The sequence below is a fragment of the Gouania willdenowi genome, chromosome 12 (assembly GCF_900634775.1).
Source record: "Gouania willdenowi chromosome 12, fGouWil2.1, whole genome shotgun sequence".
NCBI lineage: Eukaryota > Metazoa > Chordata > Actinopteri > Blenniiformes > Gobiesocidae > Gouania > Gouania willdenowi.
Genome location: NC_041055.1, coordinates 8,317,162 through 8,336,584, shown reverse-complemented (window position 1 = coordinate 8,336,584; position 19,423 = coordinate 8,317,162). Strand labels below are relative to the sequence as shown.

The 19,423-nt window shown below is 38.9% G+C and overlaps 1 protein-coding gene across 2 annotated transcripts in view; it reads left to right on the top strand.

The window, feature by feature from the left end:
• Positions 1 to 5,597: 5,597 nt before the first annotated feature.
• The window catches only part of tnca (tenascin Ca), a 73,875-nt gene continuing 60,049 nt past the window's right edge, over positions 5,598 to 19,423 (top strand). Inside the window, exons 1-2 of one of the 2 annotated variants that reach the window (XM_028462194.1) lie at positions 5,598 to 5,689; positions 9,356 to 9,452. The gene's annotated coding sequence lies outside the window, so the exon portion shown is untranslated. Of the gene's footprint in view, positions 5,690 to 9,265; positions 9,453 to 19,423 lie in introns of those variants that run through there. The other variant, XM_028462195.1, reaches the window with a different exon arrangement.

Here is a 19,423-nt window from a genome sequence, read left to right as displayed (position 1 = left end):
GTTAAGACACGGAGTTAAGAGCCCTTAATCAAGGCATTATTTGAATTTCCCTCCTAGTGAGAGTGTCCCAGACTAGTTGAGCCATGAACCACAGATCAGGAACTCTCAGCTCCAGCTTCAAGACACCTGAAACACAAAAGAGAGAGAAGGGCGAGGAGAAGGCACAGACTGCAGAAAAACATGATACAGTATTAGCAGGTCTACCTGCAGCGAAACAACTGGTGCAAGACAATTCGTGTGTGGACATCAGTAGATGGTGTGCAAGCAGTGTGGTGGGTGTACTACAGGGGGCAGAAGTGGGGGATTAACCACAACCCCATCACGACTGTGTCTGTCAGAACAGCACCTGTTAGAGGTCCATTTGTGTAGATGGAATGCCCCTGAATGGCAAGGGTCAGATGCAGGAGATGAGGCCACATCTTAACCACATCACCCGCATCCATCATCCTCCACCACTGGTAGTGGTGGTGGATTATGTGTGAATGCAATGTTGGTGTTCAACTATGTAATTTGCATTTTAGTTCCTATTTTTAGGTTTAGGGCTTTGTTCCTAGTGGTTAGGTCCACGCTCTTATTCGATATACGCTTGTGTGTATAAGTGGGTTTTAAGTTTAGCCTTAAAGGTGGAGAGAGTAGCAGCCTCCCCTACTAAGACTGAGAGCTGTAATGATGGTGTCATCATGCAACTCTGCAAGCTGTTAACAAGCTAAGTAGGTGGACCCCAAATACTGGGCCGCGGATGGTTACCCGTCCGTGGGCAATTTGGTGCCGGGAAACAAAGAAAAGGAAAAAAAACTGGTTTTATGTATGTCTTATGTATGTTGTCGTAATTGTACCATTATTTTGGAAAAATTGTTACTTGACTGCATTTGATTTAATTTAAAGCTGAATCAAGGAGGGCGCAGATACCGCTGCGGAGTGTTTTTTACTGTGCGAGAGTTATGTGCAAATTTTGGCTTTTGGCAAAAAAAAAAGGAATAAAATAGAATGAAGAAGCTTGTGACGATAATTCTTTATCAGAGTGACCAGGGGTCTGCAACCTTTACTCCCAATGGAGCCGTTTTGCCTCATCTCGCCTGGATTAAAGTCCTTCCGGAGCCGAAAAACAAAAAAACCTTCTCAATGAAGACAATACAGTGTATACAATTCTATACAGTTAAAATAATATTGAATAATTTTACGAGTTAATGGATTTGAATTGCTACAAAAATAACTTGAATTTGACAACACATGATCATGTTGGCCAACACATGTTAATTGCTCATTTCTTGCAACACATAAATCATGCATATTCAGGCGGCGTGCTGGCAATTAAATACATCTTTCCCCACATAAATACAATCTCTATTTTCTTCCAAAATTGTCTTTTCGTCAGTTTAGTTTTCTTACAAGGGATTTAAAACTTAAAGTTAGCCACAGGTGCAGGACAGTTGATGGCCAGTAGAGGTTGTAGGAGGTGAAGTAGGAAGGTGGCAGAGTTATTGCACAATTTGATTTATTTTTAGATTAACCAATTGTTTTATCGCAATTTTATTTAATGTTAATGTCAATCATCAACACCCTCTGTAAGAAGTAATTCATTATTTAATTAATTTTTTTTTTTAAAGCTACAAAAAGCCTTTACAAAAGAGTCAAAGAGCCACATGAGGCTCCAAAAAAATGTAATACTGTATGTGTAATATGTCCAATGTGTTTGCACATCCTTTGTGTATTGGAAATCTATGAAACAGGATTGATGTTGTAAGCATGTCTACTGCAGGTCCCATTTAATGTTTTTCTCTTTTACTTTCAGTGTCCGTGAGAAAATATTGTTGGATAATTTCCAAAACTGCAAATCTTGGGGGTTTCTTGTTCTGCAAAGAAGACAATCTTTGGTGTCTGGTACTAAAAGGCAGCTAACAGTCGCTGAGTCTAGGTTTTAAAGCTTTCACTGTCTGTGTTTGTAATTTTCAAAAAGAACAGAGCATTTGGCTAAAATGTTTCTCCCTCTGTTATGATTGTTATTCATTAACGTGGTTGGATGGAGTCACCTTCACCCACGTCCTCACAGAACTCCAGGTTTGTTATTATGGACCTCCCGGGGTTGTGTTGTTGCTGGAGAGACTCCTGGAAATACGAAGGACTTTTACATCTATTACATAACTAACTAGTTTGTTTCCATCTCAGGTCCACACACTGAGAATGTGTTTTTAGGATTGCACAAATTCGAGGAGGGGGGATCAAGACTTATTCAAGTGCTTCAGATATTTTAGGATTATCATAGGTTAGATCAGTGGTTCCCAAACTTTTTGTGCACAAGGCACACCAAAGGACAAGTAAAAATCTGAAGGCACACCTATTGTGCTTTTATAACACGTGTTATCACACATATCATGTACATTATCTGTAAATGTGCATAATTATTTACTGATGCCGAAATATTAAAAAAAATGTAGGTATAAAGTTTGCCTCCATATTTGAAATAAGTGCATACAAAGTAGTAAATTAAAAAAATAATTATTTTTGTGTAGTTGTATATTGCAATGAGTGTATGGTTGCCACAAAATCCCACGGCACACCCGGACTTGCCTCATGGCACACCAGTGCGCTGCGGCGCACCGTTTGGGAACCACTGGGTTAGATAAATCATATGTGATAATGAACTGACTAGATTAAGATTAACATCGGCTTTTACTGGGATTCATCAAATGTCCCACATTAGTTTTGACTGACTAAATATTTACAGAAAAGTCAAAAGTAGTGATAAACATTTACATTATTGCACTAAGTATCTTGGAAACCAATTATTTGAAGTGATCCAGCTTGCTGACGCACCACCAGTGCACATATATTTGATTAATGAGTTCCTCAACGGGACACGGACCGTCGCCGTCTACATCAAAACAGGTGGAAATCATCTTAGTGGCTGTTTTGTCTGTTTTCTAAATGTAAAAGATAGCATTTCCATTTGTTCCCAGGATGTTGGCTCAGCTGATGACAGCACCGCTCAGAGACGGAATGATTCTCAGGTTTTCCCTCAAAACACCTGCTAGCAACATTAAGTATGAGTTAAAGTGATGGATATGCTGGAGACAGAAGGTTTGGTATCAACTTATTCTCACAAAACGTTTATGCAAATGGATCATTGGATCACCACAACACAGCATTGTGAAGAAAATAGAGCAAATAACAGCAGATAGTGATAAAAAAAAAAAAAAAAAAAAAAGGTCAGCAGAAGAAAATCAGTGTTCAAACAGAACAGAGGATAGTTACTTACTTACTCACTGACTTTATTGTTTAGTTACTGTATATCACAGCAGAGGTTCTCAAATTGCTGGTCAGGACCCAAAGTTTGGTTGCCCACCCATTTTCCGTGGGTTGCAATAAAAAACATTTTCTGTTTAATCTGACTTCTTTCTTCACACCTCTGACAGCAGAAATTCAGTTTTACAAACTAATGAGAAGAAAGGTAAGTTGATTTTATATACTTCTTTTATCATTTCCCCCCGCTCTTTTTAAATTGCACTTTTTGCTTGATTTATCTTGGGAATTTTGGAGATTAATTAAAAACAGCACTTTTTTTCTTTTTTGATCATAGATTCAGTGAAATTAGTGTTAACTGTTAGTGCTTTCACACCAAACGTGACTTCAGTGACTCTGGCGACTAGATTACATTCAAATCAATGTAAATGACATGCAACAATCGCCAGGTACAAATCTGTTTTGCAACAGATGAGCAAAACTCTAGCAGCGCGGATTCACGCGAGGAAAGTCGTTTGTGCATCTGTAGCGGCAGATTGGAAAAGTTGTAACCAGAGTGGTGATTTTAAACGATAATTGGCACAAGTAATAAAATAAAAAACAGGCGAGTAAATGTTAGATTTTGGATTTTATATTATGTATTATATATTTCTGTTTTATTTGTGTAAAAATTAGTCTACACATTTGTGAATATTTTTTCTGAGACCACATTCAGATCACTCATGTGTGAATATTTTTTTTGGGTTTAGATTTTAGCTCTACAGGTTCACATTTTTTCCCATACGTTGTGACATGAAATTCATTTCACGTGTGGATTTTTTATACACAAGGTCTCACATTCTACAAGCTCACCCATTTCATAGACCTCCAATCAAGTGACGCGACTTGCGCGATTCCAGCGACTCAATCGCGTGAAAATTGAAAATTTTGAACTTATTAAGCAACTTCTATTGACGCTGTGTCGCGACAGCCAATCAGCAATAAGTTTCTACCAGGGTCACTCCCCCCGTCATCACATCACTGGGGTCGATGAAGTGAGCAAAAAGCGCGACTACAGTATGTTCAAGCGACTCATCACGGGCAATTTAAGTAACAATAGTTGCTGAAGTTGCGTTCGGTGTGAACCAGGGTTGGGGTCAATTACATTTTTCAGTTACAATTACCTACAGTACCCTGGAACAGCAAGGTCCATTTTTGTTGTATACTGAAGACATTTGGGTTTCAGATCAAAACATGAATATGAGACAAAAGTTGGGAATTCCAGCTTTTATTTTACGGTATTTACGTCTAGATGTGTTAAACAACTTAGGACAGAGCACCTTTTGTTTGAACCCACCCACTTTTCAAGTGAGCAAAAGTATTGAAACATGTGACTGATGGGTGTTTCTAGTTGCTAAGGTGTTGCCTTTTAGATTGATTGCTTAAACATTAAATAGTTCTTGTTTTTGGATTTGGGTTTCACCTGTGAAAACTGCATTTACTGTGAAGCAAACATGAAGACCAGAGAGCTGTCTATGGGAGAAAAGCAAAGCATTTTGAAGCTGAGAGAAGAGGGAAAATCGATTTGGAATGTTCTGGAAAAGAAAGAAACTACTGACGTACTGAGCAACTGACGTCGAACAGGTCGGCCAAGAGTATCAACAGCAGTTGACGACAGAAACATTGTGAGAGCTGGGAAGAACCCAAAGACAACAGTCAGTGACATCACTGCCAACCTCCACAGCACAGGAGTGAAGGTATCACAATCCACTGTTCGAAGAAGACTTTGAGAGAAGAAATATAGAGGCCATACCTCAAGATGCAAACCACTTATCAGTAAAAAGAATCAGAAGACCAGATTGGATTTTGCAAAGAAGAATAGAGATGAGCCACAAAAGTTTTAGAACAAAGTTTTATGGACTGATGAGACCAAGATTAACCTCTACTAAAGTGATGGAAAGGCCAAAGTATGGCGAAAAATAGGATCTGCTTATGATCCAAAACACACAAGCTCATCTGTGAAGCATGGTGGAGGTAATGTCATGACTAGAGATTGCATGGCTGCTTCTGGAACAGGCTCACTAGTATTTATTGATGATGTAACTCATGATGGTAGCAGCAGAATCAATTCTGAAGTCTACAAAACCATTTTGTTTGGTAATTTACAGAAAAATGCATCCAAACTAATCGGGAGAAACTTCATCATGCAACAAGACAATGACCCAAAACACGCTGCCAACACAACAAAAGACTTTATCGGGGGGAGTGAAAGGTCTTAGACTGGCCAAGTCAATCACTGGACTTTAACCCAATAGAGCATTTTACCTACTGGAGAGGAGACTGAAGGGAGAAACCCCCAGAAACAAAAAGAACTGAAAGGCTGCAGTAAAGGCCTGGAAAAGCATTCCAAATGAAGAATGCAACAGTCTGGTGAAGTCAATGGGTCACAGGCTTGATGCAGTTATTGCAAGTAAGGGTTTTGCCACCAAATATTAAATGTTATTCACTTTAAGTTAGTTGAGTCCTAACAATAGCAGTAAAAAATTACTGTTACAGCTTAATTCGGGCTTTAAGCTCCTTATCCAGTTATAAAGAGATCCCTGTGAGTTTTCATATCCACAATGCTGCAACTCTTAATACTAAAGTCTGGTAATGACTAGTGCTTCACAGCGTAGTACGAGCAAAAATGTATGTAACAGTATTTCTTTTTTTTTTTTTTTTAACAGTTTTACGGTATTTGACGGTCATTTTTTCTAAGCACGACATGTTTTTCAAATGATTTAGAAAATAATCACAGTAGATTGGCTTTGAAAAACCTATTTTTACTGTGAATAATGTGGAAATGCTCCTCATAGGGGGAATAGCGCCAGATAGAAACAATGATTGAAGGTTCAAGTCAGAAAGCAGAGAGGATTCTCTTTAAAAGTTAACCAGGAGATTAAAAAGAGTTTCTTCCTCTTCTAAGGATCTCTCAGAACATCCTTCTAAGAAAACACATCAGAGTATTCAATGTCGGCTTCACCTTTGACCCCTGCACACAGATGCCAGCGTCTCTTGTGGAGATGGAGAGTTATGTGTTTTTAAGATACGCTCCAAAGGTCGCCTGCTACAGTAAAAATACTGTTTGTCCTGAAGGCAGGAGCCTCTTCTTTTTTTTTTTTTTAGACATAAATCGTTAATTCCAAGCATTTTGCCTCAGAATCTTTCTCGAGTTAAAACTCACACTGCTTTGGAAGTTGTCCATCAAAATGTTGTCAATCTGGATCCTTTAATTATACACAACAAGTTACCAAAACTAGCATTTAAAATTGTAACGGGTAAGGATAACCATATATTATTTTCAACACTCAAAAACAGAGATAACCACATAAACAACTTTTTGCAACCTCAGGGCAAAATATTTTCCATGTTCTTCACGACACATGCAAAAAGCCAACATAAACAGGCGTTATATAATGACTCAGGAACCAGCGAGTCAGAAGATGAATGAATGAAGACCAAGACCATTAAAATCCATTAAAGAGCTTTCTGTCTTTAATTTTAGTCAAACACAAATACGTGTCAAATACGTTTGACAGACAAAAACAAGACGTCTGCAACTCTTTCAAAGCGCAACATGTAAAAATCTCAAATCTCGAAAAATTAGTCCAACTAAATTCTTGCAAAAAATACATCCTTGTATGTACCTAAAAGCTACTGATAAGTCCTGAATTATTTTAACTATCTGAAACTAAGATGTTTGTTTGTCATGTGAATGAGGCTGAGACTATAACGTGTTAATTGCAATTTATTAATTACAGAAAAATAACGCACTAAAAAAGATAACGCAGCTAATCAGTTGGGTTTTTTTTGCACTCCAAACAGCGTGGAACCTTTCTCATTTCACAAGTTCCCGGTGTCATGTACTGAGTTCACATCATACTATTGTATATGCGCACTACCGGAAAATTAATTTTTGCCCACAAAAGGATTGGGCACTGACATGTGCTACCAATTTAATGCTAAATATGCAGCAGCTAGCACGGACAGTTAGCACATGGTCCGAGCAGGGAGTATTGCCAACCCACTCTCAAGATTACAGGTTTCAGCGCCAAAATGAATAAGTCCATGACTAACAAATGTACAAAGTCACTGGATAAATGACTGTAGTGGACAGTCGACCACTCTCGGTGGTAGAGGATGAGGGCGGGGCTTGAAGCAGTGCTACTGATAGCATCATCTGACCCAATTTATGCTTTGTAGGAATTAATATTACAATTTCAAACAAAATTCACCAATTTTATCAGTTGGTCTGTTTATGTCTTGTCAATTGTTTTGCAATGTTCATTTTCCACTTTTCTGGAATGTTCTGTACTAAAGTGCTGTATTTTTTTTTTTTTTTTTTTTTTTTTTTAATACACAAAGACAAATTTGTTTTAGAAAGAAAAAAAAATCAGGAAAACTGTGAATATAGCTCACTTAAATTTATGCTTTGTGAACAGTTGTTCTTTATTCATATTGCACATTGTGGTAGCACTCAATGGTGAAACTAATACACAATTTTGTTGTTAAACTCGTGTATTGTTTTCATTGATTCAGTCATATGCCAAAATAAATTTAAATTGGAAAAAAAACGTTGCTCCTTGTGTCAAATAATGTTAAGCGATTAATTTAGATTAATCGAGATTAATTAATTACAGTCTCTTCTCAATTAGATTATTTTTTTAAAATCGAGTCCCACCACTTGCGAAAGGTATTTCTGACTAAACACATAAGGCACTGGAGGATGTTTCCAAGGAGGCAGAACAATAAGTGAGCTAACGCTAATGCTAAATGTTTGAAGTCTAATTACAACATAAATTAATCCGAAACAGTTCCAAGTACTTCTCCTTATTATCACATTAATGAAGTTGAAGAATAGCAGAAATCGGAAGTTTCCAAAGGTGGCAAAAGAACTAGTCTTGAGTATTCAAATAAAAGTATAGATACTTGAACAAAAAAAAAATACTCTGATAAAAGTATTGAAGTTGCTTGAGTAAAAGTAATAAAAAAAAATACATGCTACTAAATGTAGGAAAGTAAAAAAAAGTAAAACAAATGTCCCTTCAATAATAAGAGAGGGTTTTTAAACCAGCAAATTCCATCTTTTATTTTTTTAAGAACTTGTAGAATTCTGGTACATGGAAACAAGTTAAATATGTTACCTTTGAACACCTGGAGAATTTCATCATAATCACTCATAATAAATACAATTTGTAGACGAAATGTGACAAGGAAAAAAAAAAATGCAAATGCTCCATTAAACCCAGAGCAGCTTTGAGTTTAACATTTTTAAAAATGTGAAAATGTGTTAATGTTCAAACTACCAAAATGTTTCATTTAGCCTCAGAAGAATCATGTTCTCCAGGTTCCTGGAATTGAGATTTGCCCTTTTTGAGTCCTGCTGTGCTGGAAAGCCTTTCACAAGCAGCAGAAGCAGGTTAGTTTTACCCTACTGTTGTTACATTTTTTAAATGTAAGGAGTAGAACGTACAGATATTTGTTTAAAAAAGTAAGAAGTCAAAGTAAAAAGTCACCAAAAAATAAATACTCAAGTAAAGATATCAGATGAAACTACTGAAGTACAGTAACAAAGTATTTATACTTTGTTTCTTTTCACCTCTGGAAGTATCTGACTATGTTATATCTATCTGTATTCCAAGCTTTGTGCTTATGGTGCAGCTCTGCAGTCCATCAGTGCAGTGAGAGCTGAAAGCAGAGGGTAGATATTAAGCACTTGTTTGATTGAACCTAAAACCATAAATGTGTTGAAGGACACATTTTACCAACTCCCATGAAGAATAGCATTAACTTTCCAAAGAGCAAAGAGGTTTTTTTTTTAGGACACCCAGTCAGCGTGAAGATGGTTCCAACTTGCGTTGAGACGAGGGTGCCAGCTTTAATCTCCCTCTGTCTGGAGGCACTGACCTCTTTTGCTCTGTTGATGGCTTATTACTACTATTGATTTTGGCTTCTTGATTTGTGCAGACTTCCTGCAGCGAGCCAGATGACCCGTGCACATATCAGCCACTGCTGCACATTGAGAACACCAACAAACACTTTGGTCCCGCTCGGAAGACTAATTCAGCTTTTACTGTATGTATTTGCTCTTTTAAAGACTGATGCAGGATCGTGTGTGATGGTGTTGACATCAAAGCTTCCCCATGATGACTTGATTTGATCGGCTGCAGATGGAGCAAAGCTGAAAAGGTGATGTGAGTCACTTTGTTTCTTTCTCCTTGTGTTTATTTTTTTACAAACAGAAGAAAAAGTTAGTGAGTGTCAAAGTAATCTCTTCGTTTGTAATCGTTAAGTTTCTCTGTACATTGTTTTCTGATTACTTACACAAACATGCAACAAAACTTGATTATTTTGCGTTAAGAAATAGCACTGATCTAAGGGCTACATTATCAACATTCATGTCAGCATTCAGAATAATGACCATTCTGAGCATTAATACAAGAACAATGAGTTTGTGTTGTCATTTCATGTGGTTTTGGTGTAATTTTTTGTTTTGTTTAGTATTTTGTTTAATGTTTTGTGTATTTATCTCTCATTTTGAGCTTTCTGTTGTTGTCTAGTGTGTTTTTACTTTAGCTTTGTGTCATTTTGGGTATTTTCCTCTCATTTAGTTTTTGTTATTTTTTTGTGTGTTATATGTCAATTTGTGTATTTTTGTTGTCATTTTGTAGTTTTCTCAATTTTTTTTGTGTCTTTTTGGAGTAATTTTGTGTATTTTTGTTGTCTAGTGTATAATTCTGTTTGTATGTTTTGTATGTGCATTTACTTTAGGGGCCGCTCAAAATTAGAGCGAGGGCCGCATCTGGTCCCCAGGCCGCCAGTTGGCTATGTCTGCTTTATAGCATGAACCTGACTACTTTACTCATCAGACTTTGATGCATGCTCACCCAGATCAGGGAAATCCTCAGTATACTGAAGTAATAGTTCTTCAGTACACTGTAGAATTCTGACATATTCACTGTAGAGTGATGATGTCAAAATTTTGCAGAAGTTCCACAGTGATGATGTCATCAGTCCAAGCTGGGAGCCAATACAATTTTCAAGGGGACGTTATTGAGTCATTTGATATTTTTCAAATATCAAATTTTTCGCCAGTCCTAATATGCGTACAAAATTTGATGAGTTTTTGAACATGTTTAGACCCTCACAAATGTGATCATTTTGCCGTAAATAAAATAATAATAATAATAAAAACGAGGTGCATTACAATAGGGTCCTACGCACTGTTGTGCTCAGGCCCTAACATCGGGGTTCACGGAGACGCACCATGACTTAAGCAGCATTGTGGCCTCACAGCAAGAAGGGCCAGGGTTCAAACCCCGGTGTGGACACTTGGGTCCTCAGCTTCCACCCACAATCCAAAAACATGACTGTTAGGTTGATTGGAGTCTCTAAATTGCCCGTATGAGTGAATGTGAGTGTGGGTGGTTGTCTGTATTGCCCTGCAATGGACTTGCGCCCTGTCCAGGGTGTACACCCGCCCTGCACCCAGCGTGAGCCCGAGATAGGCACAGGCAGACCCCCGTGACCTCAAAAAACAGGAAGAAGTGGGTCTGAAAATGGATGGATGGGTGTAGAAATGTATCAAATTACTTTACTTCTTTTAAAATGTACCAAAAAAAACTACAAGTACCCATAAAAGCAACTCAACTACAGTAGCATGAGTGCTTGTAATTCATTACTTTCACCTCTAACAAATAGTACCAACTACTTTTAAAGCTGCACTGCTTGACCCTTGAACCATGACAGAGGGGCATGGCTGAATTTGCACCGTAAATCCCATCCCCCACTCTGATAATCCCTCCTAGTCTCCTCCTCTCACGGAAGTGCACGAGAGCTGAACGTGCACAACCGGTAAAACATGTCACCATGCAAAAGGATGCACACAAAATTTAGGAAAATGGAACATTAGATTACTTGTCGAGAACGAAAACAGCCACTTGCGCGTCCAAAGTTAGTCCAAGACTGAAAACAAGTTTGCACCGTGCACACGCTTCACTATATATTGCGGCAGCCAACGAGGAGGCTCCTTCGTGGGCTCTGCTCACCCCTCCTTTCTCTAAATCCTGTGTAAATCCATGGAGCTGGAAGGGGTGACGGTCAATATTTTGTCTTCCAGGGTTTCATTAACTAAAATAATTAATTGTAAGGCACAGACAGCGCGCAGACTATATGATGCTAATAATAATTTTTAATTAAAGAAAATAAATCGAGTACACCAGCTTTAATAGAAGTATACTATAATATAGAAGAAGCATATACTTTATACTTCTTTTTCTTCCGTGTCTAGCCTATTCTTACGCCACAGGCCCTGGTTTGAAGCAACACTTTAAAAACTTTTTTGTTTCCATTGTAGAGTACAAATCTGTTGTACATGCTGTGTGAAGATCAACAGTGGGCATCGAGCAGAAGAATGTTTCACCTCCCACAGTCATCCACATCTGAGGCCTGAGGCCTGGTTGCTAAGGTAACATTGTAAAACTGAGGCTTGTTTTGTTTTCTATGTAACGTTGAGGGAAATTCTCAGTACGACACAGGAAGAAATCAGTCCAAAGTTTGGCTAAAATGAACACATGCACAGATTTAAAAAAATGGTTAGCAAGCAGTGGTTACTGTTGTAACGATTCAGTGCAGGTCAGTGAAACATCACATCTTTGAACAAATCACACAATGACTCATCCAGTATTATGATGGGCTTCACATGGCTCGGTGCTGACCACAGTTAATGGCATGTTTATTAATGTGTGCATGTGGTTGACTTGCAGCATGTTTAGATTTGGCACATTAAAGTGTACAGACTGGAAAATATAATCACTTGGGGTCGTGAGATGCCAATGGTAGGGGTCGTCAGATGCTTTAAGAAACTAAGATTTTTTTTTTTTAACAATTTGAGCCCATTTTTGCTTGTTTTTACCCTACACCATACTTGCCATATTTTAACCTATTACTACCATTTCTGCCACTTTTCCATCAAACGTCAATGTCTTTTCAGCACATTTTCTCCACATTCAAGACATTTTCGGCACTTCCCATTACTTTTCCCACCTAATGATTTGTCATGCCCATTATTTGCGTTTACAACAATTGTTCCTACTTTTCCCCCCATTTCTGCCACTTTTAAGCCAATCCTGACACTTTGAACCCGTTTTACCATTTATTCTGTGCATTTTTGGCCATTCTGATTTCAAATTTTAACCAATTTCAGTGGTTTTTAAAATCCCATTTCATCACCACTTTTGGTCACTATTTTAGTCATACTTTGAAAAACCATAGGTTGTTGGAAAATGTCCTCACACTCAATGCAGAATAAAGCCATTTTTGAATTCTTAATCTGATAGTTTTGATCAGTAGTTATTTTCACGTGCAATAATTCCTTCATTCATTTCTATGAATTTGTGCAGCGTGCAAACTTGTACGTGGTAATTTTTCACAATTTTGTGTGTTTACTTTGGGGGCCACACAAAAGAGCACATGGCCCCTGGACCACCAGTTCCTGATGTCTGCTGTTCACTGATTAACAAATCAACATTTAATGACATTGGTTACCATGTGGTAAAATGATTTTAATCAGTTTTGCACACAGTGACAGTGCTTTATATCATTTTACAATAGCCAACAGATGGGGGCTGATTGCAGATTTGCAGGCCTTATTTCGACACATGCTATACTAATTTTCGATGGAAAACGAACAGAAATTCCAAAATGATCTTACTGAAAATGGCAATAGCAAACGAAGTGCAACTGATGCAGTGTGTAGGAATTCTACCCCAGCAGACTAGCTTTAGCTTTAAATTAGCCTTAGCTCATTTTCAGTCCCTCTCCCTTTGTCCCAGAAACATGGTTAAAAGGTTAAACACTTAATTCATAAGTACATTTAAAATATGAAAACGCTTACCTGATGATCACCACCCCCTCGCCCCCCTTTACCCCATCAAATGGGTTGTTTGATGTGTAGCAAGTGTTTAAAAGACATAAACAAACATACATTTCATATAAAGTGCAAATTCTCGCAAGACTAAGTGACGCGCTTGCTCGATTTGGCCAGACCATTTCTACTTCTGAAGCACTGGAAATATTTAAAAGATATAACTGAATTAATCCCGTTTAAGCATTTATGGCACGATTTGGGTGTTTTTTTTAATGCCAATAATTACATTGAATAAGAGAAAGCTGATCAAATGGAAAACATACAGAAATGTTTATACCCTTGAAATAGAATTTGGGAATCCAATAATTGGAGGCCCCAGAGATGGATTATGTGTCAGACAATGGACCTGGTTTGGATTATTTGAAATGGTCAATGACCTTAAGCATTTCTGGTAACCTATGAACAGTACGATTACTCATGCAAAGCAGCAGCGACAAAAGACCCGTGAAGGACCATCATCGCTTGCTTTATTCCTTTGTCTGTTTTAATTGACTAACAGCATGAGAATCTCAGTCACAATTGAACCATTAACCTAAGGAAATGAAGTGATTGGAAGACAAGCGCAACACAAGGAGGTTTTTTCAGACCATAGGCGCCAATTCTGTGGGTGCTTCATGGTCCGAGCACTCACAAGGACGGCTGAGCATCGACGTGTGCAAGCATTCACGTTTTGCTCACGTTTCCCCTGCTACCTATCAACACATTGCATTGTGATGTCACATAAACCCCCAGTGTAGGACAGAGCTCATATATTTATAAATCCTTGTTGTCATTTTGTTTGCACTGTACACTTGTGTTGTCAGTGTGTGTGTGTGGGTGCGACGGGTGGCCCTTTAACTACTGGTGAATGCGGAGGTAAGTCTACCATATGCGGAGTGAGGGAGCATGTGTGACCGGAGCAGATTGATTATAGACGCTGTAGCAGTTAGAGTGACTGGCAAAATAAACGTTGCAGGTGTTGTCTTAAACCTGAGTCTCGTGTCCTACTCAATGATTGCTGTGAAACGAGGAAGTTAACCCCGAAGCTCAGGATAGCCTCGGCCCCGGATCATGGGATGAATAAAGGATTATCTTATTTTGAATATACTGTAATTTGATGAATAAGCTTTAGGTTATCTCAAAAATGATACATTTTGCTGAGTTACAAATGGCCAGTTGCACTTGAGGCCTATATCATGCAAATCAGCGTTTTTGAGCTTTTAACCTTGTTACAATGTTAATTCCTTATCAAAAACACTCCCAAAGTATTACTGGGATTCCTTCCTGCATCTCTCAGAAATCCTCAATAATCCTGCTCTCTGAGCTGCTTCTCTGCCCTCTTCTGAAAAACGAGCAGTCCAAATTCTAGTGACGTCACTAGCATTATGAACCGCCCCCTCCAGAAAGTGCCTGCAGCTGGTACCGCACCTCCACGGTGAACGCTGCAGTGTAGGCACTTAGGGAGCAGACATCGTATTGCCTTTGACTTGATCTGATGTGTTTGTGACCCAATGCGACACAACGGTTGAGGTGATAAACAAATGATTATCACCTTAAATGCACTATTCTATATTTAATAAAGATGAGGAGAAGAAGAAAGTGAATTAGCAGCTAAACACTCTGGTGGGTGTTTGAAGCTGCTGCTGCTGGATGAACACACAGCTCGGCGACAGATTCACACAATAGCTGCTTTTGGCGTGCGTCCAGCGCTTCCAACGCGGCCAACGTTGGAGTTGGGATTGTTGAACTTTTGGGGCGTATCGCGGCGCATCAACCAATCAGGAGCGTTCCCCAACCGTGACGTATCAGAAAAATGAGAAGAAGAAATAAAAAACACTAACCGGAGGTGGAGACGTATGGACAGGCGCTCTTCTGCTGGAATAGAACACCTGTAGTTGGTGTCCTGGTAGGAGATGCGAGCGCCGATGCTGGCCAGCAGGTTGTCAAACTGTGCACGAGAGACGGAAGTAGCGGTGAAAGTGACTCTCGTCCGAGCGCAGCTCTGGTGAATCCAGAAACAGCGCCGGGGCACAGATAAAGCCAAGCCACTCTTTCTATAATGTAGAGCTCCAAACTTTATTCTCCATTCACCCACACTTCTCCTTAGCCCTCTGACATCACAGTGCACACACTGAGTCACACCAAAATACATTCATACGGAAACACAGCCTTCTCACAATATCATCCATTGTATGAACACCACCGGCAACAGAGAAGCCCCTCCCCTCTACGCACGTCCAGAGCATCTTCGACGTTGGTGACAAGCGTCTGGATTCAATGCGCACAAGCGTTCAACTACGCACGTGAGTTACGATTTTGACGTCCGAAACGCATTTCGTGTGAACGTACCATAAGGGGGTGTTTCACAGCAAGAATGTCCTGGGTTCAAGCCCTGGGGTGGACACTTGGGTCCTTTCTGTGTGGAGTTTGCATGTTCTCCCCGTGCTGCATGGGTTTCCTCTGGTTACTCCGGCTTCCTCCCACAATCCAAAAAACTTGACTGTTAGGTTGATTAGAGTCTCTAAATTGCCTGTAGGAGTGAATGTGAGTGTGCGTGGCTGTTTGTGTGTCTGTGTTGCCCTGCGATGGACTGGTGCCATGTCCAGGGTGTACCCCTGCTTAGCGCCCAGTGTAAGCCAAACATAGGCACCGACAGACCCCCGTGACCCTGAGATAGGATAAAGCAGGTCTGAAAATGGATGGATGGATGTTAACTGTATGCAAGGGAACAGTGGCACGATTTATTACCAAAAATAAATGTAGGGAATTGAATTAGTAACTTTGAGCACTATTTAATTGAGCTACTTTTTACTTGTACTTGAGTATTTTATGTATGACTTAATTGTACTCAATCAAGTAAAAGTACTCCTACTTGAGTAGGATATATCAGTACCCTTTACACCTCTGCTGGTTGGTACTTCTGGTTTAAAATCTCTGTTAAATATACCAACTAATGGCATCATCATTACAAAAATCTTAGTCCCGAGAGATCTTGTTATGACACTAATTACAACCCACAGAGCACCAACAATGGCAAAGAAAACTTTTTTATTTATTCCCATTCATTCAGCAGTCACTCTAATCCTCTCCACTAATGCCTGGATGCTCTAATCTGTAAAGAGCACGAGCTCATTAAACCCTTCGCGCTGAGATGTGCAGGAGAGGCAACGTGTGACACTGCGAGAGCTGTGATATCTGTCCAATCATAGGGATTTATTACAGCATATGAGGAGCAATGCACCAAGCTAATTTTACATTCTGTACAGTTTTCCTCTTGCTGCGAATACTTTCATCGCTGTGAGTGTTTCTTTATCACTTGTTAAGCTTCTACCAGCCGCTTGTTGTCATCGCTCTAACTTACATAAGCCCTCCAGTCGACTAAAGGTGATTTCTTTGGTGTTTGCAAACGTCGGAGTAGCTGGGAGGAGGCAAATCGATTACAGATGTAGTTTCAAGCAAGCATCCCGCCAGAGTTATGGCTGAGCATTAAAACGACCGAAAGGTCAGCTGTGAAGTAGCTTTATTGTGTCGCTGTGTTTACAAGTCACAGATGGCTTGTTGATAGTAAATCTTATGACACATATTTAAAAGTCTGAGGCAAAAGATGCTGTCCAATGGCTTTAGTTATAATAATGATCCGAGACGTGGGTTAAAATTTGAATGACAAGCACAAGACTTTATCCTGATCTTCATTATTTTTTTTCTTTCTTTAACCACATTAGTTACATTGAGATAATAAAACATGTATTCTATTATACCACCAGAGATCAAAGTGCACCTTATGAGCCATGTTTATTTAATGCCACAGAAACTGGAAGTACAGAAAATGGCTGAGATATTAATGGTACAAAGATTAGGATTGGACAGTTGTTCCACCTACAAGGCAAGGGAATGTACAGTAATATGTGATGCACAGCACAGGTCATACTTCTGCCTACACAGACGATACAAAACACTGCAATGCATCAGTAGTAGATAGGATCACCAACTCCCTGAAAGTATGGAAAAGTTACACTATTATAACTGTCAACACACAAAACATGGAATTTAAAATGTTAAAAGTATCTTTCTTCTAATTGGTTTTAACTGAACTTCTGCTGTTGAGCGTGTGAAAAGAGAAGTCATAATAAGTGTTTCAAAAATATTTTTTATTGTTTTTTTTTTGCTTGTGATCCACTGAAAATGGACAATTTTGAAAAAAGTTGAGAACATCTTTTTGCAATAGAAATATATTGTAAATAAGTAGCAAACCTCTGTAAGGTTTTAAAGATCATTTTTTTCTTTCTTTTTTTCCTCGTTATTTGCTCTCTTTTCTTTACCCTGTTGCAGGTTTTTCTCTGATCTATCTCCAAATAAAGCAGTTGCTTCCCCCACACGGGCAAGTGAAAATACTATCATGACGTCATATTGTCTGTAACATCCTAGCTTTTAGAAACTGATCAATTTTTTTCTATTAGGACAGATATTGGAGATGCAGTAATTTAAAGTGTACAGGCGACATTCGGTGGGAAACCCGAAGATTGATTTTTAATAATCTATTTTTGATTTTCAAAGACATACAAGGAGCAATAAGGGATGCAAAGTTTTGTGACCAAAATCAAGGATTAAAGGATCTTTATTCAAATGTATTAATTTAACATAAGCAACCATCCTGTTTTTTGTTTTTTATTAAGGGATGGTTGGCAACCATAGTAGTAGAGTGTCTGGATCAACATTATTAATTATTAAAGTTTGTTTCGGTATTTTTGGGTATCTACAGCTTAGCTACAATAAATTACTGTGTGCCAACCGTGTCTGTGCTCTGATAGCAAGGTCCGTTGTTGCGAGACGACATTGAAATCTATCAAGTCAGGCTTCAGGACGTTCTGTAGTCGTATTCTTGGGGCATTTTACTCGAGAAGACAGTTGGTACTCGAGAACAGTTAGTCAGACCCTCCAGGAATTTGAGATGTTGCGATCCCAACTATTCATGCAAATTTAGCCAATCCCCGCAAATTCTACATGGCCCCGCAAATCTCTCCAATCACCGCAGATTTCCGCAATTTTAACCAATCTGGCTAAGCCCAGAGTGTATCAGTTGTTGCGACAAATTCCGTGACCCAACAAAATATGATACTGATCGATTAGGCTGCACAACGTGGCTAAAGTCCGTCCACCATCAACTTCCAAAGTCGGCAGCCACCATCAGCCACCAGGAGTTCCCTCGGGCGACGAAATCACAATTTAGTCTGGATACAGACGGTGTCACAACAGCCAAACCGACTCTTTTGAGTAAAATAGTGGCAAACGTGTCTCACGTCGATTATCTCCTGCTGCTCTAGAATGACTTTTAAAAAAAAAAAATAACATGAATAAACCTCCACTACTGTAGATAATCGTTTGATAGAGCTTCATTACAGGTATTATTATTGGTGCTTGCGCCCCCTAGTGGTACCTCCATACACAAATGTACAAATTGCTAAACGAATAAGATGAATAAGCAAAAGTGTTTGTAGCAAAAGTCACGAGTGCATTGATGAGATTCTCACAGGAAAAGAACCATTTTTTTTTTTTTTGTTTCAAAAACTTAAACAAACTGAACTAACATTCGCTGCACTGGAAACCTTTAAAATGTGATAGAATAGAAATAATCAATTTCTTGTTAAATTATTGTAAATCTGATCTTTTTTCTGTATTGTTATGAAATAATTTAAAGGCAATCAGGTTTTTTGGCAAATTGACCAGTTTACGCAAAGTTATAGAAAATATTAAAGCCTCAAAATGCCACAACTTTTGCCCCAGTTTTTTTTAAAAAGCTGCCGCAAAATCAGGCATTTTAGGCCACAACAATCACAGAAATCCTGGAGGGACTGGTTAGTCATTCTGTCTGGTATGGACTGGAGACTTCTGGTATGGAATGAGCTCATTCTGGATTCTTGGAGCCTGTATGTAGGCCAGCACTGACATGCATAGAAGAGAAAAATGAAATACAACAGAAGCCAATCTTTACCCTTTATTCAAAAGATCTGAAAGAATGAGCCGACCTGCAGCTATCTGGCACTTTGTTCAACATATGAGAAGCACAGAAAACTGAATGCTGCTCTCCAGATGACCTGAAACGTCTGTCTGGCTCATAGTGTATGTATCAGAAAGCTGCTGATGTATTTTGGCTTTACAACCATGCAAGGCTTTGTAAAGCAAAATAAGTTATTTTTAATTGACTTATTTGACATAATGGGTGCATGCGTGAAGATTTCAAAATTTAAAGGGTACCTGTTA